This window comes from Dermochelys coriacea, chromosome 8, assembly GCF_009764565.3.
Source record: "Dermochelys coriacea isolate rDerCor1 chromosome 8, rDerCor1.pri.v4, whole genome shotgun sequence".
Classification (NCBI taxonomy): domain Eukaryota; kingdom Metazoa; phylum Chordata; order Testudines; family Dermochelyidae; genus Dermochelys; species Dermochelys coriacea.
In genome coordinates, this window is record NC_050075.1 from 95,359,264 (window position 1) to 95,383,912 (window position 24,649).

At 41.9% G+C, this 24,649-nt stretch overlaps 1 non-coding gene across 1 annotated transcript; it reads left to right on the plus strand.

The window, feature by feature from the left end:
• Window positions 1-1,385: 1,385 nt before the first annotated feature.
• LOC119860866 lies at window positions 1,386-1,449 on the plus strand. The gene has a single exon (XR_005294681.1). It is a non-coding gene; the product is annotated as a small nucleolar RNA Z39 (small nucleolar RNA).
• The last annotated feature ends 23,200 nt before the right edge of the window (window positions 1,450-24,649 follow it).

Consider the following 24,649-nt stretch of genomic DNA (forward strand, 5'->3'; position numbering starts at 1 on the left):
CAGCTTCGTCTAGAAGTGTTTCCCTAAAAACCATAAGTTTACCAAAAAGCAAACTGGTTTGAGAGTGGAAGGACAGTTATAGTACGAGATTATTTTTTCATTTAAGATATTATTTGAGTGCCATAAAATCACAACCCTGTACAGTACACAAGAGAATAACTTAGAGAAGCAACCAGCCTCAACAATGAAAAGGGTGAATGGTTTAGATGAAATCTGAGCCCACTCCAACCAATTTCACTCAAGTCTGTCAAATACAGTCTAAAGATCTAAAGGGAGATTATCAAAGGCACAACAGAGAGTTAGGAATTGGGCCCCCAACTCTCATTAGTGTTGGCCTATTTGTGTTAATGGAAATCCCCCCCTCTATTTTCTAGGTGTTTGCATCCCACACATGTGACTTCAGACCCCATCCTGGTAAGAAGGAGCCAGCTCAGAAGGACCCCGTCCCCTTTACTCCATGACAGGAGGGAAGTGATAATCTGAGTTTGCTCACTTTGAGGGGAGCGTGAAGCTGAACACTTTTTAGTTGCTCGGTCCCGTGCAGATCAGCCTTTCTCAGGCACTAATGGAGCTGCAGCATCTTAATGGCTCTAAGATAGGAATGAATTAGTGTTGCTTGTTGGTCCACTCTACAATGCCATTAGCTTAAAAGTACTGAATTTCCATCACAAACTTCTATGGGGGAGGGAGCAGTGGGGGGCCTGTCGAGTTTCCAGTATATAAAAAAGATACTATGCGGAGCTCACAGTGAAAATCCCTGTGATTTGCTACACTCCCCTGCTGATAACACCATGCACAGAAGAAAGAAGTTAAGTCATTTGAGCTCTAAATATTCCTCAGTCATGTCATGTGAGTCACAGAACTCATCCCCCTCTTTAAAGCATTTGAATGCTTCTTTCCTTTCATCTCTGTTGTTGTTTACGTAGCAATTCCCAGCAATGAAGCCACTGGTGAGTATATGCCTGCTCAGTTACAATATCCTGCTGTCTGTTTGCTGGATTAAGTTGTTTATCCTCTTACTTAAACCATTGGGAAACCTATATACTGCTTATGTCAGGCCAAACTTCGCCCTCTTCCAGTAACATGGTACCAGACACCAAGCGCAAAGAGCTGTCTGGAAGAGTGGTGACAGTACTTCACTCAGAGAGGTGCAGGTGCTAGGCATGCCAAAGTACCTCAACCTTTCAGTTGACCACGTAATGACCATGTTTTGCCTTATTCCTCTGATGCTGGGGCTTTCACTTCTGCTATCTGGCACTGGATGGCCTTTGCCTTCCCGCACCAGGCTTCTGTCAGCAGCCATGATGGGATCGTGCAGTCATAGCGGTGCAGTGTCCTTGTCATGCCTCTGCCTTTCCTCTTCCCAAGCGCCTCCTGCTCCAGTGGTACAAATGATGTGAACACAATGGTATGAGAAAAGCAATGATACTGTAAATGCTTTCTGATGCACTTCAATGGAGCAATTATCTTGGCTTGATTCTTGGTTCTTGAATGCATCCGATGAAGTGAGCTGTAGCTCACGAAAGCTTATGCTCAAATAAATGTGTTAGTCTCTAAGGTGCCACAAGTACTCCTTTTCCTTTTAATGAATAGATAGATATCTGACACAGGAACTACATAGGAGCCTTTTAAAAAAAACGAGGGTTTTTACATTCATTGGATGGTTTGATAGGGAAAAAATAACCTCAGGTGCTATTCTTTAAAAGCAAATGAAAAAACTTTAATTCTGAGATTTTGAAATACTAGATAGTCTTGAGGGGCTGTTTCACACAAAAATGACTTTGTATTAAGAAACGTTAGTTTCTTAAATTTAGCTCTTTAAAGGATGCAAAGGAATTGGAAATCTAAACACATAGCATATCCCTCCATTCAGCCCAACCAACTAAAATATTTGGCTTCTATTTGCAACTACCCCAATTAAAAAAAAAGTTAGGTTTGAAGGAAAGTAAGTTTGAAGTGAATGTTAAATTTATATTAGATACTTGTTAATTAGCTAGTAAATGAGTCACCCCCACAGACTGCCATATTCTGTGCTATTTAAAGCAAACGTTGTGTCAAGTTAAACTACATCTGCAGCCAGTGAGTTGACTAGACATTTCAAAGCTTAACTTATTCATATTTTTTTTTACTGTTAAAAAGGCCAAGACTAAAATACCCACCTGGGTATTCATAGTCAGGGAAGGAAGAAGAGAAACCTGTTAGCCTTTATGAAAGCTGCTTCCATTTATATGTACATCCACCAAAGTGCTCTCTGGTTACTTATGATGAGCCATCCTTGTTTTTTCCTCATGCCTCACTCTTCTGTTCCTTGTTAGCATTCTCTCCTTTAATGGTCTTTCCACAAGAAAGCTGTTGACTTGGATAAATAAGTCCAAAACCGCATTTTCACCAGATTTGGTAAAAAGAAACCTGTGGATGTTTACACCAGTCAAAATGGTTCCTTAGCTTACTAAATATTAAAAAGGGAAGAAGGGATGGATCTTTCCAAAATTGCCCTGTTCTGTACACTCCCCTTGAAGTTCTGGTACTGGCCACTGTCAGAGATAGGATTCTGGGCTAACTGGACCATTGGTCTGAAACAATATGGCCATGCTTATGTTCTTAAAACCAAACAGAAATTCTCTTAGTGGCATGGTAGCATTTGCCAAACTTCTAGGCCTACTTTATTCACATGTTAGATCCCTAACTCCCTTGTGGGCTAGTGGGATGACACACAGCAAGCATCCAACCACTCTTCTGCTTGGGATGGAACAGATGTCTGAGGTACTACAACACATAGCTATCAATACAAATAAGCCATGGTGGTTCTTAATGGGAATCTGGCATATACAGGGATTCTAAGGTGGCTTGAATTCCCTGCTCCTTTTCCTGAAGGTTCTAGAAAATTGGAGAAGTCTTTTGCAGATGAGGAAATAAAGAGATAGCTATTTGTTTGGCCAAATCCTTCCCCCAGGAATACTCAAACAACCCAACTGTAGCTAAGGGAGAGGCTTTTCAGCAACCAAGGGCAAAGTCTGAGCTCTCATTTTTCCTGATGCTGAGACCTCAGTAAATGTTGTTACCACAAGTACATCAGAAACACGTGGCATGAGGACCTCAGAGAAGGGTATCATCTTTCCACGGTCTTTGGGCCTAGATCTACAAGGCTAGAGCCATGAGTAGAAGCAGGATGCCAGGTGTAAATGATCACCATTTGTGCAGTGGCAAAATTAATGTGAACCAAAACTTGTTGTGAAGTAGCTTGGATCAACAGATCGAATGTGTCACAGGAAGCTAATTTATTTTAAAGACAAACTCAATCAGAGGGGGAAAAAAATCTAACTCTGTACAGCTCAATTTTCTCCTTCTTTACTGCTAATGAAACAAAATTTCCTTCTCGCCACTCCACCAAAATGACAATTTTCAACTGGACTTCCATAAATTCCATGTCACATCATTCTTCCTCCACAATGTGATGAGGGTTGGTGGTATCTCTACAGCCTCCCTTAGCAGCATAGTCTAGTGACTAGGGCAGTAGGCTAGCATTCAGGAAACCTAGGTTCAATTCCTAGCTCTATCACTCGTCTGAGGCAGTCACTTGCTGCCTAGTGCCTCAGTTTCCCTCTGTAAAATGAGAATAATGATACTTGGCCTCCTTTGTTAAAAGTCTTTGAGAGCTATGGATCTGGTATTATTATAGCTGTACTTCCTCTACCCCATCACATTGTGATCTAATTTGCTCAGCAAAGCACAAATTTGTTTGCAGCTGTATTCCATGATCACTCATTTTTTACATGAGCCCCAGGTCAAGAGTGCTTGTAATGTCAAGAGTAAAAGTTAATTTTTCACTTCTGAGAGCCTAAATTGGGTCATTTAGTTTCCTTTGCACATGGAGGAATATAGCATATGGAGCATACAGTTCAAAGAGGGCGCAGGATGAAATAATACAAGGAAAGCTCAGGCTTTAAGGTTTTGTCTTACAGTATGAAACTGAATATGTGTCTCTTCAAGGAAGTAACAGCTTTCCATTTTTAAGTCAAGTTTGGCCAAAGGCAACTGCGTCTTCTTAACACAGTTCGGTCATTCATCAGTGTTTGTATTTCTGCTATGTTCAGCTTGGCAGCTCGGTTAGTTATATAATGATCATGTGGGCGGCTTCCTTCCCCCTCCATTTTCCCCCTCCACACACACACTTTTATTTCCAATGTAATGTTAAAGAAGAAAAACACAAAAGAAAACACTACTGAATCTCATAAGCAAAATCTTTCGGGAAAGGGTTTTGGAAGTTACGTCACTGAATTGGAACCATAGGCCCAGCTCTCCCTTGAAATTTGCTCTTCACCTGATATTCAGGAGACATTTTCCTCTCCTTCGTCTCTCTTACTTTCCAGCTCCCCATTCTAATGTTTAATACAGGCAATAGCTTTGAAGCCTTTCCAAATGAAAATGCCAGAAGCACCCAGGTTTTCCAGGGAGCCTGCCAACTCCAGCAATCATTAATTTTATGTGCTAATTTTAAAGTTGATCGTTTTTGTGTCTTGAACTTCAAAGGTGAATAATCTAGGATTTTCTAAAAAGTAGAAAATCATTTTAAAAATGTTTCTTTGCAAAAGAATATTATTTTTATTTCAAGGAATGCAGATTTCCTCTTTATAGCCTATATAAATGTTGTTGAAGAGCTCTTGCCAAATACTTGTTTTGTCCCAAAGAAATGTTTAAAGTGAAATAAATCAGGCTGGGCTATAAAGTGTTTTCATTTGTTTCACTGGTGGCACTGCAGCTTTTATAAGTGAAGTGTGCACATTATGTGTGTGCAGGGCAATTATATTTTTCAATTACAAAACACAGCTTATTAGATTGACTAAAGTGACAGATTTCAGTTTGTTTCTATCAGATATTACACAGCCATTTGCATGAAATTTCTAGGGCATAATTTTGACAGTTTTCCCACTCATCAGCACATTAAAAACAGCTGTGGGTCTGGACAAACGACTTCAGCAGAACCTACTGAAAGTATCTTTTTTCCCCCTTCTGAGCCCAGCAGATGAAACTTGGAGTTCATTATGGTAGTTTAATTATGATTCAGTAAGGATGTCCTTCAGTGAAATCCATGGCTCCATAAACAACATGTTCTGTCATATTAGATGTCTTCTATTTCAGTTTTAAAGTCACAAAACCATGTGCTTTTCATTTGAGTTTTTGGACCCCCTGCTAAATTTATAAACATAAAGGAATGGTAGCAAAGGACAATCAGCAGCTTGAAGTGTGTATAGTCTCATATTCTGGTTGTGGAGGGAAGTTTACTGGTTTCGTAAAAGAGAACATTCAGAGCAAAATTGGGCTGATTTAGATGTTGGTATGAGATACAGCCTCAGTCTGATATGGGTTAGCAAATGTATAACAAATGCATTCGCCCTGAGTCTCTTACATTGTTTTAAAGTGAAAACAGCTGAAGGTTCTTGGCTTATTCTCCTTTGCAGCAGAATTTTTGAGACACGTCAGAGAAAAGTTCCGCAGCATTGCAAGCAATTAAAATGGGTATTTTTTGTGTTTGTTTTTTCCACTTTATCAAAGCCCAGAAACTAAGAGAGACAAAAGATTTTCAGGCAAATGGGAACAAAATCTTTCAATGTATTTTAGCTTGTATTAATTTCACTGTGGTTAAATGCATGAGGACGTTTCTTCTCCCCCCACCCCCTCCTATTATTTGTCCACTAAAGAAATGTAAGTTCTTCCTTAATTTCTTCTCTTAGCTTTAGTGCTCAGTTAGATTCTGAACCAATAAAACACTTAATCCTGTGCTTAACTTAAGCGGGTGACTTGCCCTGTTGACTTCCAGGCCAGTCTAGAAGTTTACGAGCATTACCAGTTTCTACTGTTTACTTATTAACGCCAGTGAGTTTGAGTTCCCAAAAAGACAAAAGTGCCATTATAATTGTTTACTTATTATATCTAGGGCTCTACCAAATTCACGGCCATGAAAGCTGATCCCCCCCCCATGAAATCTGGTGTTTTCTGTGCTTTTACCCTATACCAGCATTTCTCAAACTGGAGTCCATGGACCCCTGTGGGTCCCCAAGGGTACTTCTGGGGGTCCACGGGCCCCGCTGATCAACTCCTCCCTCTTCAGAGGCGCAGCAGGGCTAAACCTGCCCTGGCTCTGCTCCGCTCCCAGAAGCGGCGGCATTTACCTGCAGCCCCTGAATGGGGGGTGACCCAGGGGGTCTCCACGCTCTGCCCCCACCCCAAGCTCTGACTCCGCAGCTCCCATTGGCTGGGAGCTGTGGGGTGTGCTTGCAAGCGGGGGCAGCACGTGGAGACCCCCTGGTCCCCCTGCCTAGGAGCCACTGCCAGAGAGATGTGCCAGTTGCTTTCAGAAGCTGCCCAAGGTAAGCATCGCACCCTCACCCTCTCCCGCACCCCTACCCCAGCCCAGAGCCTGCACCCTGCACCCAAACTCCCTCCGAGAGCCTGCACCCCCTCCTGCACTCCAACCCCCTGTCCCAACCTGGTGAAAATGAGTGAGGGTGACAGCGAGCAAGGACGCAGGAAGAGGTGGGGTTGGGGTGGGGTCTTGGGGGAAGGGTTGGAGTGGGGGGTGGGGCCTGAGGCTGAACGGGGGGACTTGGGGGTCCCAGAAATGTTTTAAATCAAAATGAGGGTGCTCAGGTTGCTGAAGATTGAGAACCACTGTCCTATACTATACAGATTTCACAGAGGAGACCAGCGTTTCTCAAATTGGGGGACCTGACCCAAAAGGGAGTTGCAGGGGGGTTACAAGGTTATTTTAGAGGGGTCATGGTATTGCCAGAGAGCGGCGGCTGCTGACTGAGGGCCCAGCTCTGCAGGCAGCGGCACAGAAGTAAGGGTGGCAATACCATACTGGGCCATCCTTACTTCTGCACTGCTGGTGGTGGTGGCTCTGCCTTCACAACTGGGCTCCCAGCCAACAGCCCCTGTTCTCCAGCAGCCCAGCTCTGAAGGCAGCACGGCCACCAGCAGCAGCACGGAAGTAAGGGTAGCAATGCCGCAACTCCCCCTGCAATAACCTTGCAACCCCCCACAACTCCTTTTTGGGTCAGGACCCCTACAATTATAACTCCATGAAATTTCAGATTTAAATAGCTGAAATCATGAAATTTACCATTTATAAAAGTCCTATGACCATGAAATTGACCAAAATGGACCATGAATTTGGTAGGGCCCTAATTACATCACATGTAATATGTTGCAATATACTGTGGACAGCTAGCACATTAAAATGCTTCCGTAATATGACTCTCTTTCTGTTGTGAATACAGATTGGTAGATACCTGAAGAAAGTATCTGTGAACATTTGTTTGAATAAATACCAGGAATTCACTCTGAATGTGCACTCTTCTTTGATGAACACTTCATTTTCTCAAGCATATTTGCAAAAAGTGAAGGTCTTGTGCATAGTCATGCAACTCCCTGTTCACAAGAAGTTTCATGCCCAAAGAGTTCACATCGCTGTCTTGCAATCTCATTGGTTTCCTTTCACCTGCATATTACAATTTCAAATACCCAATCTGGGAGCAGAAAGAATGGCAGGTGATACAGAAACTTACCAGGAACAACAAATAGTCAAATGATTATGTGAATGAACCTCAGTCTACAGTAGCATGACCAAATGTCCCATTTTTAAAGGGACAGTCCCATTTTTGGGGACTTTTTCTTATATAGGTACCAATATTATATAGGTGCCCCCACCCACTGTCCCGTTTTTTCACAGTTGCTATCTAGTCACTCTAGTCTAGGGGAATATCAAATGTCAGATAATTCGAGTGACAAACAAATTAATCAGAATCAAATACAATTTGTAGATAAGTCCCAAACAAAAAGAGTGGAAATTCTGGCTAAAATTTTCAGCTAGTCCTACTGATTTCTGTTGACAGCTAGGTTTTGGAAAAAAAGCAATGAGTCAATTAAGCCACTGATTCCTGGGGATACTGATTCTCCAAGAGAGGCTAGTGGAAACCAAAAGTGACAATTAAGGATACTGATATTTATTATTTGTATTGTGGTAGCACCTTGAAGCCCCAAGGAGCTTATAGCCTGAGTATGTTAGAATTTGCACTTGAACAAGGGCCAATCACTGGTACTTTCTATTTCTCCAGCTGACACAGACATTGTGAGCAATTAGTAATCTGTACACAGTACACTGAACGTGTACTAGGCTGACAACTTTATCTTAAGTATTGCACTCACTAACTGTGCTACCTTGGCCTGTAGGGTGGCAAGAAAAAAAAAAGAACTACCCAATTAATCAGGTGCCTTGCATTTGCCTCCAAAGGCTCGATAAACAGCTGATTTGTCCCATATGCTGCCCAGTCATTAAGACTGGCAAGGATGGTCGCTTCACACGTGTGTTTTCCATTTCTTCTCCTTTGGGATACTGTTCCAGCTGGTAAGCAGGCAACCAGCAAGCTGATGCAGTCTGACATCTCCACTCCCACTGCTAGCAATGCGTCTTGCTTCAGCGTGGAATCAGAGAGGCAATAAGACAATAAATGGGGATAGGATTCAGTCACACAGTCCTGCCTGGCTCACACCTCCAAGGGTCTGAGACACAGCAAAAACAAATGTATGGTTCTGCAGGTGAACAGTGAGGCAGAGCCCACTGGATGGGGAGGGGAGAGTGATCTGAAACAGTCATCTAATCTTTCCAGAGAGCCAGAGAAAGAGAGACAGACATCAAACTCCTCCAAAAGGCCAGGTGTTAGTACCACAAAGCCAAACAATGACGACATCCTCTGCAGAAGCATGAGAATTTGTTACCTGCCAAGCTGCTGGATACATACTCTCTAGTTTCAGAATCTCATTTATGATATTTAGGCTGTAAAATCCTTCCAGACCATATAGCTTCCAAGGGTGTTACTCTAGAGAGGTTTGGGATGTGCTATATCTTTCCATTATTGGCATCCTATACACTAGGAATTTCAGATTTGTGGGAGAGGATGTCTTAAAGATATCACTGAGCGGGAAAATATTTCTTTTCTATATCAACAGATGGATAATATAGAGCCCATTGTTCAGTGTAAACAGGGGGGTTGGCAGGATAGAGACCTGCTAGGGGTAATGTCTTTCACACAGCTTTCAACGTTTAGGTGTAGACCAATACTAGCCCTGCCGTGGATGCACAAGGCTGGGAAAAGGTTTAAGGAACTTTCCTCCCTTGCACATAAACCAGTCATAATGCCAATCTTTGAGTTCCCTGAGTCAATGAAAGATTTGCCATTGACTTCAATGGAACGAGGCTTGATTCTCTCCCCACAGGATAAGTGCAAATCCCTTTGACTTCTTCGTATCCTGTGGTGGGAGAACTGAGCACCTCATCTATAGCATGTGTGTGTGAGAGAGAGAGAGAATATAGTATGTAACGCAGAGCAAAGGGGTGTCATTGCTACATAATATTATTTAAAACGTTCTCTGTACTGTGTCGCTACTGAAATGAGGAATAGATGGGATTATAAAAAAGCTTTTTTTTCCTTTTTTTTCCCTTTTGTCCTTGGATTTGTAGTGTCCCCAAGCTGTTGGAAGCATCCCAAATTAAAGCGCTATGATTAGCTGCTGAAGTAACTGTCAGCTTTATGGAACTTGCCTGTACTAATATGGATATCATCTCAATTGGAACTAAACTCCTGAAGACCAGCCCAGCATGTCCTGGACCCAGGGTAAACCAAGCACTGAATTTTCTGGGGGTGATCACATCGCCATTTGCTCTGAGGGGCACTAAAATGTTGCCTAAAACTCCAGAACAAGAAGAGTGGCTGACATTCCTCTGGCCTGATAGAACAAAGGTAAAGCCTGATGGAGACAGACCTTTCCTGGGGAGGCCCAAAGCTCTGGAAAGAAATCTCATGGGATTTAAGAACCACCATAAAAATCAGCAGCGTTTGTTCCAAGTGCAAAGCGCACTTTGTCAGCCTGGCCTTCACTGACATAAACACATAGTGCATTGCACTTCCAAAAAGAAAAATTCCACATGCAATTCCACCGTCCCCTGGGGAGACAAAGAAAGAAAGGAAGGAAAGAACTACAGGGTACAGCTGCTACACTTCTAGGTTGAGCATTCAAAGGGGTCTAGGGAATTTAGGCACCCAACTCCTGTTGACTTTCAATAGGAATTTGGTAGCTAACTCCCTTAGGCCAGTTTGAAAATCTGAGCCATAGCTTATTGCACAATTGGAACGCATTCAAGATGCCACAATTATGAGCACAGAAGAAGAACCTAAATAGGACAAAGTAGAACAGATTCTCCAACAGCAGGACACACAACTCTTATTGCCTTAAATGGAACTGACACATCTCTTGTGGTTTGGAAAGAGAAATCCCGACATCCTCCTCTACCACCTACAAGCATAGCATTAATTTCAAATGTTAATTCCCCCTTAAACTGCTACAATTGAATTGGATAATGGCATTAATATAGATCTGTAGATAACAAAAGCAATGTTACGGATGCAATGTCAGAGTCTTCCAACTTCTGCTACAGCTGTTGCTGTACTATGATACATTCAAGACTAACAAATTTATTTGAGCATAAGCTTTCGTGAGCTACAGCTCACTGCTCATGAAAGCTTATGCTCAAATAAATTTGTTAGTCTTTAAGGTGCCACAAGTACTCCTTTCCTTTTTGCAAATACAGACTAACATGGCTGCTACTCTGAAACCTATGATACATTCCTTATGCTTACAGTTTCCAGGACTCCAATTGTCTGAGCTCCACTTCTGTGAGCAGGGGCATTGTTTTAAAGAGTGACTTTCCCATTGGAGAATAAAATCTTTAACACTCTAATGTACAATGGGATGTAGCTGGCTCAAGTCCCATCTCCTGCTGCTTGATTCTTAAATGAGATCATAATCCAGTGCTTGTGACATCGTGGTCTGGTGCCATAGAATGGATGTTATGTCATAAACTCAGTATTGTGCCTGCACTATAGATAGGGCCCTACCAAATTCACATCCATGAAAAACACATCACGGATCCTGAAATCTGGTCTTCTGTGTGCTTTTACCCTATGCTATACAGATTTCATGGAGGAGACCAGTGTTTCTCAAATTGGGGGTCCTGACCCAAAAGGGAGTTGCAGAGGAGTCGCAAGGTTATTTTAGGAGTGCTGCGGCATTGCCACCCTTACTTCTGTGCTGCCTTCAGAGCTGGGTGGCTGGAGAGTGGCGGCTATTGGCTGGGCGCCCAGCTCTGACGGCAGCACCCCACCAGCAGCAGCGCAGAAGTAAGGGTGGCAAAACCGTACCATGTCACCCTTACTTCAGCGCTGCTGCCGTTAAAGCTGGGCGGCTGGAGAGTGGCGTCTGCTGACTGAGGGCCCAGCTCTGCAGGCAGCAGCGCAGAAGCAAGGGTGGCAATACCATACCGGGCCATCCTTACTTCTGCGCTGCTCCTGGCGTCAGCTCTGCCATCAGAGCTGGGCTCCTGGCCAGCAGCCGCCACTACTGTCCAGCTGCCCAGCTCTGAAGATAGTGCAGAAGTAAGGGTAGCAATACCGTAACACTGTGACCCCATGACACACACACACACACAACTACTTTTTGAGTCAGGACCCCTACAATTACAACACGATGGAATTTCAGATTTAAATTGCTGAAATCTTGAAATTTACAATTTTTAAAATCCTATGACCATGAAATTGACTAAAATGGACCATAAATTTGGTAGGGCCCTAACTATAGAGAGAGCAGATGAACTGGGAAAACTCAAGGATCTTCAAATAATAATGAGCAAAGGTGGTTAAAAAAAGGTAAATGGATTTCCACTTAAAGATTGAGGGTTGTATTTGCCCCCACTGACACAGATGGTGGATGCAATGTGTAACCTCTGCACCACTGTTCTGGGCTTGGCAAATTCACTTTTGGGGTGTTTTCACTGCCACTGTCCCTTGAGGCATGTGCCAAGAATGGGCAGCTTTGACTTCCAGTCACAGTGTGGTGTCTATAGGAGATCCCTTGACACAGGCTGCCTAAGAGATGGGCTGAATGTGTGAAGTTTTTAGGTATCTGGCCACACCCTCTCCTCACCACACATTTTCTGTGCCTGCCTGAATCTGGCCCCCTGGCAAAATGAGGATTATAGGTGCCATCTGCTGCCAATGACCAACCTCTGCAGTGGAATTGTAGACTGTGGAGATACTGCCTGGCTCTTGTTCATGGAAGACCAGGAGTGGATTAAGCCATGGGCTATTTTAAAGAAGCCCCTAGTATAAAAGGTGTACAATAGATAGATCTACCCCTGCTCCCATAGAAATCAATGGACAGTCACAGTTTACTCGAGAATTTGAATGGGAGCAGGATACACAGATAACTAGTGAGCCAGTGCAAAAACCAACCAACCAACCAACCAACCAACCATTTCAAAGGTCCTAAGAAAGGCAAACTGAGATCTTTACATTGTATTCTCATTACGTTTCCCACCCCCTGTTCTCTGCTGCTTTAACCTTCAGTTGTTGCTGTTGGAATCCTCTTTATTCTGCTCCACTTGTCATTCTTTTTATTTTTATTAGAGACACTTTGGCAGAAGACTTATCAAAATGCTCTAAGCTTGTCAACAAATGCTGTTAAGTGACGAGTTTAGACAGAATGTGTAAATGGAAAAAGGGCATGGGAAAATATGGGATGAAAAAGAATGTTGCATGTTGAATAAAGGCAATAGAATAATAAGGGTAGGATCCTGGTAATAAATTACTTGTACTGTTATAAAAGTGGGTTTCTACTGTTAAGCCAGGCCTATCTGTGCATACTTCTTTTAACAGTGCTGCAAAGAACTATGCAGGAGGGCAGATCCTCAGCTGAAGGCAACCGGCATCGCCCCATCAGAACCAATGGAGCTTACACTACTTAAGCAGCTAGCCCTATGACAAATGTTACTAGCTAAAGAACTTGCTACTATTTATTGCATTTTAGCCTCCAAAAGCTGTCACTTTTTTGGTCTCAGAATAACTATAAATTAAAGAGCAGATCCTTAGGTGGCGTAAATCAACATCACTCCATTGCAGCTTTGCTGATTTATACCCTATTTTTTCCCTCTGAACTAACATTAAATGTGAGGATATCCAAGTGGCCCTCTCATTCAGCAATGTGCAAGGCTGATCCAGACTATTAATTACAGTGCTAAAAGAGTGCCCCTTAGCTCTCCCCCTCTTTGAAGTTTCACAGAGGACATTTGCTTACATAAGCTAAAGAAAGAGGGGTTTAAGGGTGACCCCAACATGGGCTAGTGGTCTCCACTTTCATAAGCGTATAAGAAGAAAAATAAATCACTGAAAAACCAGCATAAGCCAAGACTTACAGTGTGATTACTTAATTAGGTGTAAGGTTACATTGCAGGTCATGTTATGCTGTACTAGAAGGGTTAGAATTCAGCAGGTTTAGGTCAAACAAAATAAATCAGAAGTTCCATAGTAAGGTGAAAATAAAACGCTATCCTTCCCACCTACCCAATTGCATGTGGAACAGCAGCAAGCAAGCATCCTGTAGACCAAGGAAAGATATATGAACTGGTAGGGGTTAGCATCTCGGCTTTAATTTCTGATATGTCTCTTTGGAGATTACAGTGTGGAAGTAACCTGAATCAGACCAATTCAGGTTAGGGCTAATAGTCAAATGATGCTAATCAACCTCATTTAATTCCAAAATGCACTACTAGCTGGATGAGGAGCTCCAGCCACAGGGCTACAAAACATGCATGAGCAATTCAATGGGCACAAGGGAAAACTCAAAGGAGGTGAAAGGGTGACTAGCCCAGCCATGCACCTCACACTAAATGCAGCTGCACTGACTGACATCAACTGGGAGGAAGCTTTCGGTGGCTCAGTAGCTACTGGCTATGGTTAGAGGTGAGAGACAAAAACTTGGAAGAATGTGACACTAAGGAATGAGTAGTTCAGCAAGAAAAGCTAAAAAGAATAAGATAAAATGACTTGATCACACCTTTAACCAGCTCCAGACAAACACCTACATGGGCTTTGCAAGGATTATCCCAGTACTGGCTTTGTGTTATTAACCATGACCCTATGCTCTTGGAGCCAGGGGCTGTCTTTACATGTCTGTACAGCATCCAGCACAACTCAGTGACTGGAGCCCCTCGGTGCTACTGGTGTACCAATCATAAATGCATAAATCAGATTTAGTCCTGGTGTAGGCAAGTGCCACTTCATTAGGCTGAATTTAATGCTCTATCTTTCATGGGCTGTTTAGCCTCAGGGAACATTTTATGGCCAAAATAACATGAACCTTTTGAACAAGGGATGACACCAGTAGTGTTGTCTAGAAATCTAATAGGGGTCTATAGAAATTACTCTACAAGTCCATAGAATCTGATAGAGAATGCTCCCATTTATAAAGGATTGTTGAGCTGTTCTGTAGAATTGCTAGGATGTAAATAATTCTCTGTTAAATTCTATAGGACTTCTCCGTAAGGGGAAATCCCATCTTCTCAAGCTATCTCCACCTGAAATGACACAAGACTACTAGATTTCATTTGATCAGCCCTATAGATGTCTCCCCATACCATTAAATATATCCATTTACATAAAAACACCCATACACAGCAATTCAGTTCTGATGTAAGGGGGTGCAGCATCACTGAAGACAACAGAGTGAACATGAGACCCCCAGCTACTTAAAAAAATATATGAATACTAGAACCCACCTGACAGTTAGTCAAATCAGATAGAAAGGTGGAATTGAGAACTTCTGCCCATGTTCTATTCACAATTTTTAGGGTTTTTACATGCCAGTGCAAGGATGTTTCGAATTCCTGCATAATAATGTTATTCTGTAATCCTGCCATCCTTTAACAGGGCCATGAAGGTCTATGCCAGAATGAAGTTTCTGAGTGTCATGAAACACAGGAGGAAAACAGTCATAGTAAGTAACAAACGAAGCAAAGCCCCTTGTAGCGTTGCTTTCTATCAAAGGGCTTGGTGTGAGGCAACTCTCAGTATGTTGCAGATTTGTTCAGTACAAGTGAGTTAAAGAAACACATAGCTATTATTTTCTATAGTAGATGCAAAGACTGTATATATAGACATAAAAAGTGTGTGTGTGTGTGAGAGAGAGAGAGGGAGAGAGAGAGTTTACATCATTTAAGGTTTAAAGCTCTGTTTCACATGTTAGTGGGGCATAAATCTGTCTTAACAGTGATTGTAGTTGGTGCAAAATGTGCCAATTATTTGTCATGTTAAATTAGGAGAAAAAATCCGCCTCAAAATTTCCCTTAAACATTTTTCTGTTTTTCATGTTAAACCCACCCCCTCAATTTTTAAACCAAAAAACCCAAGAATTTTTACAGATATACCTTCAGTTTCTCATTTTTGTTCCCAAAATTAGAAAACGTTGGCCAAAATGACATTTTTCGACAGAAATACTAATTTTTTTGTCAAAACATTTCAACCAGCTTGATATTGAAAATATTAACAACTGAATAAAAGATTCCTGAAGGCCTGGAAATGACTTCACTGACCAAGAAAGTGTAAGGATCCTTGGGACTTGGACCCAGGCCTGCAACAGCTGACATTTCCACATTGGCAGCAGGAGCTCATGCGGAGCCACATTCAAGAAGCACTGTGGACATTAGGCAATGCAGGAAGTACCACACAAAGGGTCCAGAGTGACAGAACCCTGCAGCCTTTCTGATTGGCCTATGCTCACTATTTAACCATGGAAAGTGACCCAGGAAGTTGTCTTGGCAACCTTCTGATATCCAGTCTCTGACCCTAGCCTGATTCTGACCCTGACTCTTGCTTCCTGATTTCAGCCTGGTAACTACCTCTAACCTCTGGTCTCCAGTCCCACCTTGACTCTGACTCTTCCCTATCAATCTCAGCTCTAGCAATTACTCTGATCCCTGCTCACTGACTACTGCCTCATGGCCGACCTTGATTTGGGACACCAGCCCAGCTGTCACTGCTAGGCCTGATCTCCTATGCCTGGTCCCTTATAGAACAAGCAAGTGAAGGGTGTGATTTTTCCTCAAGCAGTGCACTCAAAGCACAAACTATATAAACCTATAGGAATAGCAACATGTCTGTTCCTCCTGACACATTCTGAGAAGTAGAGAGGGGGCCCAAACCAAAATCCTAGATAGAAACACTATTTTTATTAATATTATTTTTTAATTATTGATATTGTGGTAGCACCTAGAGGCCTCAACCCGGTCATGCCCCATTTTGCTACTGAACAAATATACAGTAAATGAAGATCCATGCCTCAAAGACTATTTCCTTGGATGCAATGGAAAAGGCCACGTGACAAAGAAAATAGCACATGCAACCACAAGGAAATGCATCATTTGTTCATGGCTATGACCAGAGCAGTGTGAAACTTTCACAGCCATTCCTGAAACTAGGTGAGTTTGCCTCCACTATAGTCTTCTTGCTCAAACGCAGGTCACATTCCCAAAAGTGGGCCAAGTTTCAAGCATGGCTTGGCTAAGTTTCAAGTAAATATGGGCCAGTTTATTGTTTCAGGTCAAAAACATCTTAGACTTGCTGTTTCACATAAACATGACAAGCTTAAAAATTGACAAATTTAGCGACGCCATGGGAATCTCTTCAAATCTGTCTCCTTATATTATATGAGCTGACTGGCGAATCAAGTCCTGAGACTTTATTTCTTGGTGATTTATATTCTATTATTTTATTTTATTGGATATCATGAAAGAGCAAAATAAAAAAAAAATAGTACATCAATCAGGCCATGTTTTTCTTTTCAGTAAGTTTACTTTGCTGTATTTTCGACTGAGAGAAAAGTCAAAATTTTACTACGCGAGCCTAAATCTTAAATTAAAACGGTATATCAAATTATTCTTGTGTGGGAGCAGAGCAAACAGAAAGGAGTAAGAAGCTGTTTGTTTTATTAAATCTGACATCAATTAGGAGGAGGGAAAAATCACAGCCTATATGCTGGATTTTATCATTTTTGCGGCTCTGTGTGTTCTGTAACATCCACCTGCTGTCACCTGGGATGCTGCATTCAATACCACCATGAAAGCAATAAAAGAACCCAGGTGTGGAGGCAGCCCCCTTAATATTGCTATGTGGTTCCTGAGACTTTGTGACCTGTGATGCTATCTGTTGTGCAGGCAACCTGAGGATGAGCCTTGTAAAGCCAGCTGCATCTTCAATAATGGCCTAGTTGTGCATTTCCCAGTGAACTCAAAAGGGAGTTGAGGGTGCTCCACACCTTGTAGGACATGTTCAGTATGTTGCAAGATCAGAGGGCCTAAGGCAACATGTTGGAGCCACCAACTGCAGCACATCCGCATTTGTCAGCATAAGAAAACAAGGGAGACTAATGATTACAAGAAGTGCCCAATGTTCCTTTAGTACCCAGCTTGTGATGGGGTGTTCACCCCTCACTTGCCTTGAGAGGGTTAAAGCAGACTGAGAAGGGGGCTAACAAACCCAATAGGCCACAGCTGAGGGGAATCAGGTGGCCAAGCAATCCCTTGATTGAATGAGGAAGCCCAGCCGAGGAGGAACAAGACAGGAAATTGGAAGCCAAAGGAGCTGCTGGGAAAATCTGCAGTCACTTCCTGGGAGAAGGTAGGAGTGTTTGGAGGCCACAGGGACAAGTCGCCTGCAGTTGCTCCCTGGAAGGAGGGAATGGTGAAGGTTAGGAAAGGGCTCAGGGAAATGCAGCAAGATCCAGGGTAAAACAAACCTTGGCTGCCTACTAGACGGTCACTGAGCCAGAGTCTGGAGTAGAAGATGAGCCCGGGTTCCCCAGCCAGCCACAGAAGTGGCACCAGTGGGGCATTGAATGGGAAGACTGCCTAGGATTGCTGGCAAGGAAAGGTTTTCCAACCCTGGAAGGGGAAACTATTTGGTAACCTGGCCCGAGGGCCAAATCACAAAAAAGCAGCAGTGGTTCCTGGAGTGAGAAAGGGGCTGCAGACCGGACAGAGAAACAGAGGGATGGTGTGCAATCCTGGGAAGGGGCGTGAACCAAAATCAACAGGTGTTGTAAAGGCAAGGAGTCCTAAGGAACATGCAGCATGTGGCATCCTCTGGGCCCACAAAATTCCAACTGAAACAATCTAACTTCCAGCTGTGGAGAAGGGTAGGGAATGTGATAGTGACTCGAAGTCTGGGGTGAAAGGCAGTTCAAATACTGGCTCCATTGTGGAGAAGGAATATTCACTAATTAGTACTGGCAGACGACTTCCAGCCTTGGCAATAAACACAAATATGTCACCTGGCATGGCTAGCTAAAAAAATACAAGATACATTCCACTGTATATTTGCCAGTGCTAAATGCCAGATGCTTTATGTAGGGAACGTGGGACAAAGATCCATGAAACACAAAGTCCACTACATAATTAAGAAACAACATTCACTTTCTTGCTCCTTTAAAGTTCCATCACTTTAAATGTAACTCATTGACTTTATTTAAGCTCTTTGCTCCAGAAAGCAGAAAGAGATGAGATTTCAAAGGAATTTACCAATAGTTATTATTATATTTAGTGTACATTTAAAGAGTCTTTTCAATTACTTCAATAAGAGTTGGATCAGACCCATATACTGCACCATCCCCATGCTGTACAAAATACATACACACACAACCATTGAAATGCAGCCACCATTGGTGGGGAGGGGAGCAGCCAACACACAGCATACAATGGTCAAAGATGCCAGGACAAACTTCTGCAAACTGCCGTGGGGTCTTTTATTGTCACACACAGCACACTGGACCTTGGTTTTTATGGTCCAATCTGAAAGACCCCACACATTAAAACCATATGGTACACAAAGACCTAGGTCTGAAAAAAGGTTAGAAAGCTGAGCGTGCCCCACTGAGATTTGAACCTGTTATTCTAAGGAGACTATGGAAGTTATTCCAAACCAGATGTTTACATTAGTCGTTAACCCCAAGCACAGCTCAGTGTGAAAATATGCATGTGAGCACTGCCACCAAGCTGAGTGATTTTATGAAATGAAACCCCTTCCTGATGTGACTAGATCAGCGCTTATCAACTGGTGGGACACTACTGGAATTGATCATGAGGGAGCAGCTACTGGGGCTATCCTCCCCACTTCCAAAAAATAATTCGGCCTACTCAGTAGAAGGCAAATTCTAGGACCCCGAAGGAGCAAGTGCAGGGGTGAGGGAAGGAGGTGTCTGCTACCTCCTACTACTTCCAGTCTCAGAAGGTAACACTAGCAGTGAAAAGGTGACATATTAGATTAGATAACAGCATCCACCCTCCAAGAGGGATTCCCACAGAGGGGCTGAGTGGCAAAGCCTGCAACCAAGACAGCTGCTACGCATGCGCACACAATAAATAAACAAAAGGATCTTGCCGTGAGGGATGTGAGTGGACAACAAGATTGTGTGATTTTTGGAATCCATGCAGAAAGTTGTGGGTGATGGATGGAATTAAACATTTCTTCCCAGTGCATGGTGTTCCAATGCGGTTCCTGATAGATGGGTTGCTAGGTGGTTACCTGCTGTGCTGTTTGAAGAAATACTTAGTTTGATTTTATATCTAAGGAAACAGCTCTTAAAAGTTCCATTGTTTTAATTTTTGTTCTAACCTCACAAAATCCTCGCACACACACATGCTCTTTTCTTGTCTGGTGTGAAAGTTAAATATAAATGGATCAACTAAAGAGGTGGCAGAGCTGGTGGTTTAAGTTACACATCAGTAAGTGGGTCTGCATGTAAACGGGGTGTCACATCCCAAAGGACAGAAAGATGCAGCTCCAGAATGAAAAGCAGCTAACAAGGAGGTATAAGGTAAATCCTTTTGACACCAATATACACACCGCTTATAATGTGAAGCTGACGGTCTGCCATAAATGACATCACATCCTCATTTGGACCCAAATGTCCATGAATACTGAAAAGCCTTCAGAATTTTGCTATTTATTGGCTCAATTTGAACCCTTGTTTCTGTGAAATTCAAGTCATGCTTCACAATACATTTATAAGAATTGTCAGTTATGTTGCTAGGTTGATCACCTGTTGAGTCTGGCCGAAATTCCCATCCCGTTTCCCATTCTATAATATTGAAGCATTTGAAGCCTCAGCATTGTCCAAGATTGACCACTGTAGGTGACAGATTGCTATTATGTTTTCCCATACACAAAGAGCATGCTTAGCCTTGTAGTCTGTGTGATTTTTATTTTAGATTAAGGTTAAAAGCAAAAGTGTACTCTCCCTAGCACAGCACAGTGCAAGTCTCCACTGTAGCATGCTGCATAAACTCAGCCTCTAAATGTAGACTCTCTCTGCTGACAAGCAGACCCATTACAAATTTAAAGGTGCAGCACAGAAAAAATAAACGTACAGCTGTTACTTAGCTGCCATTCCATATTACAGCACTACTGGTTTTTTCCAATTCCTATTTTATTGATTCATTTTAACAAAAAAGTGGATGCACATGGTCATAAGTTGGTTCAAATTCTGCAACCTGTAATAGTTCTCAAGTACTGACATGATGTTCCTCTGCATTCATTCTCCAAGACAGAGCAGGGGTTAGAGGGTACAAGTGTACGGTAAGTCTCAGCCCTTACACTGCTTCCCTATACCTGCTCTTCTCCAGTTATCCAGGATATGGAATATTAGGTTGTACTTGGTGCATTCACCAGGGGTTGGTAAATTTGGTGACTGAATGAGCCTGAACTTGAAAACACAAGCTTGAGGCTCAGGCAAATAGTCCATTTTACATCTTGAAAAATATTACAATATGTGACACATTGTAAATAAATGAAGGGAACGCATCACTTTGTACTCTGCTCATAAAGAACAATGGAACAATACCAGTACTTCAAATTAAAAACATTTAGAGTTGTTTGAATACAGGCATGTTAGAACAAACACAGAATTGCTTGGAGCATTTGACTTGCACATTCCCTAAATAAAGAGAGAATCTTATGAAAGTTCATTAAAGGCTTGGATATTCTTTATGTCTTTTTTTTTAAATTAATGTCTATCACCTAGAGACTGAGGGCATCAGAAATAGTTTCCTTATTGGTTTCTCCTTAGGTATGACCCAGGCAGCTGCTGGGAAAGCCTATCTAGGTGTAGGTCATAATCAAAGATTTCTGTGCTGTTCTAATACAAGCATCTCCACCCTGACCTGGAAGAATTAGCCTCATGAGAGAGGAGACAATTCACCATCCATGCTTGCCATGACTGTTTGTGATTGTTTTATGAGGCAGTCTATGGTTCACCAAGGATGAAGTAAAAAACATGGAGGCATGGAGGAAAAAAACACAGCTCAGCTCTCGTAGAACTAAATGTTACATTTGAATCATGAAGCCGCCTGCATCTAAGACTTATGTTTCATTATGTATTTTTTAAACTCAAATTCTTAGAAATACCATATAGTATTACCAGTTCAGAATGAATTTCAATCTAAAGGTTCTGAAAGAGGAATATGAGAGCCAATGGCAGTTAAGCTTCAAAAGCTCTGTGCATCTCTGAAAATATACCCCAAAGTCACATCCAGAAGCTAGATAGAAACTGAAAATTACTCTGGCCTTTCAGTCTGATTAGAGATGATTAGTCATATTATTTATAAGTGCTGTATTGAATGTACAGTGGGTTTTTTCCCTGTTGTTTAAAATATTTGAAATATATAGAATAAAATAGCTTAAGTCAATATTTCCCAATGTGGGAGTTAAAAGTTAGGTACCCACATCTAAACTTAGGCACCTGAATTTAAGTTAATGGGGGATTGGATACTTCTCTGTGAAAATCAGGTCACTTATTTGGGGGCTTAAATATGGATTCAGGTGTCCAGTATCAGAGCTCCAAGTCTGACAACAGTTTCAATTGATTTAATGAATAGTTCCAACTTTTAGAAATCTCCAGCTGTTTAGAAGTATAATCCATAGCCAAGGTTCAGAAGAGACTTATTATTTTAAGGCATGTACTATATAACTCCAAAAATGTATGAGGCACTTTGCTCCATTTTTTTTTGTCTCTGGGCTATCCATGCGATTGTTTCCTTTCCGAGAGCAACCAAAGTATATTGGTGTGATGCTTTGATGCTTTTTCCCACCAGAGGACTATTGCTCTTAAACTCTTTTTGGTCCATTGTTTTAGTCCTCACAGCTGTCTAGAGTGGCAAATGGTTGAAATGGCTGTAAGAGGGCACTGAAACAAAATGGGCTGACTTTTAGCAGAAAAAAAGGACATGGAACTTTTGTCTTTGCAACTGGCAACCAGGTAAAATCATTGTTATAAAGGCCACGTGGAAAGGAACGTGGCTTATGCATTTTGTGAAGCTTTCACAAACCAGATATTCCAAAATAAGGGTGTCCATTAGGAAAGGGAGGACCACTCTCTGGCAACATCTGCTGAAAACCAAATACTTAGAAGTAGTCATTAGACATGTTGGGCCAGATCCTGTAAATCAGCCTAGTTTCACTGAAATCAATTCAATTAGGCCAATAGTTTACAGCAGCTGAGGATCTGACCTATTGTCCCTTAATAGCTGGCTAGGAAAGGGAAAGATGTTTGAGTGAAAGGACCAGCTCCAGCCAGCTAATCATAATGTAGCGAGTGGGGCAGATTGGTGGCTTAGGAATATGTATGTGGAACAGGGGATCAAGATGGTGGAGTAGCTCATGCTAGCTGATCGTGACTAACAGAAGGATTAGCGTATCAAGGGTATGGAGTAACACAGGAAATTTAAAGAGACAACATGGGTGATTGGTGGTCAACCTGCACTCTTATGGCAGTGCATGTAGAAATGGCCAGCATGTGCTAGCTCATTTAATACTTTGGTTTGTATGTGCATATCTGCAGCCCTTTTCTCCATTTTTGGAAAGCAGGTAGGACTGACTGGAAGAAAGGAAAATGGGCTCATTAGCGAAAGAAGCAGAGTTGTGAAGTGAGTGATGTTGGAGGCAAAGCACCTGGATTCTATTCCCAACTTTACCAAAGACGCAGTGTGCGACCCTGGTTGAATCACTTAATGTCTCTCTGTCTCAGTTTACCCATACGTAAAATGGTGGTGGTGATAATTACCTACCTACCTCTCTTGTAAGGCTTTATTAATTAGTTTGTAAAGGGCTTTGAGTTCTTTGGATGCAAGGTGCTAGAGAAGGCAAAGAGTTATTATTATTATTAATAATAATACAGAGACTGAAGGCATGTAAGGAGATAAAAGGAATCCCCAAAGGAGAAAGACAAGGAGAAGGGAAAAGAAAATTTGAGAGTCAACCAGCCCCAGAGATGCAGCTAGCCAAAGGGGATTGGTTGTCTGTGATTTCTCGTCTTAATTTTTAATTCCACAAATTGTAATAGAATCAACTGATTTTGGGCCACCTGCTTTATCAAATGGTTCTGGGTTCTTCCATCCCTCCCTATGAAACCCATTTCCATCTTTTTCATCTTTGCCATTTGGGATGTCGTCAAGAAGACACTGACATGAAAGAGTACACCTCCCATTTAATGTAGGAATGGAAACACACACCTTTTATCAGGCTTTGGTACCACACTGACAGGATAAGAAAATATTTACAGATGTTTCAGCTGATCTTTTAATGCTGTACGATTTGATTGCCATTCAATAATTATTATGATAAACATCGTGAGGGTTTCGTTCCCTTCCTCCTCTTCTCTTTAGAAGATGTCTCTCTGGAAAAGATTTTTAAAAATATGGAGTGTAATGTAATCTGCAACTATAACATAGATTGTTAATTTTATGTGTAGTTGAATCACAGCATGCTTTGATTGAGAGGAGCCAAGATAAACACATGAAGTATGCGCTTCTTTGAACAGGATACACCACATCCTGCATTTGGTAGCCAAAGGTTCCAGTTTGCATCACAAATGTAGCCCAAATGCTCTCTCGACTTGAGGTATGTACCTTGAAAAGGGCCAAATTTGTGGTACATGCAGCTTTTTTGATGTTTAATCGTTTGCTTGTTTGGTTTTTAAGAGACTCAGCAGGTGACTGAAAGGAAGGACCGTGCTGTCAAGAGGGACTTTGATTAATCAGCAATTTGATCATTTGATTAATCGTCCCAGAAAGAGCTGGCACTGGTGAGAGCTCCCCAGCCAACATGTAAACACATACAAATAACATTTTAAAAATATATAAAGACAAATTGCAGTTCAAAGCTGCTTGCTCTGGCCTGTTGGTTTGGATGCGAGAAACAAAAAGCTTTCTGCTTGGTTGATAGAAACCAGACCTTCCAAGAGAGGAAACAATTGGCTTGAAGTCCTTTTGGATTGCAAATAAAGAGAGTTTGACATTTTCTTTTTTAATTATTTTTTTTATCTTCTCATTCTTGTTTGCAGTAGTAAATTACAATCTTTTTTCTTTTTCCCTGTAAGAAAAATTCAACTTCCTCTCACTTTCAAGCGATTTATGACACATTTCAAACCACTGACTTACATAAGGGTTCCATGCAATTTTCTAACAAACCATAAATTATCACACTGAGGTAGCAAACAAAATATTGCATTGTGAATTGCTCAGCAAAGCATCAAATTTCACCTCTGTTTTGATGACACCCAGTAGGGTCAAGCATAGGAAATCCTGAGTTGGAGAAATGCTTGAAAAACCTGCATGGCTAGCTATCTCATCTTGTGAAAAGATTTGCAAAGTCACTTTGCTTCCAAATTTGGATTAGCTCATAGTGTTCCCTTCCTCCTTAGTGATAGACCT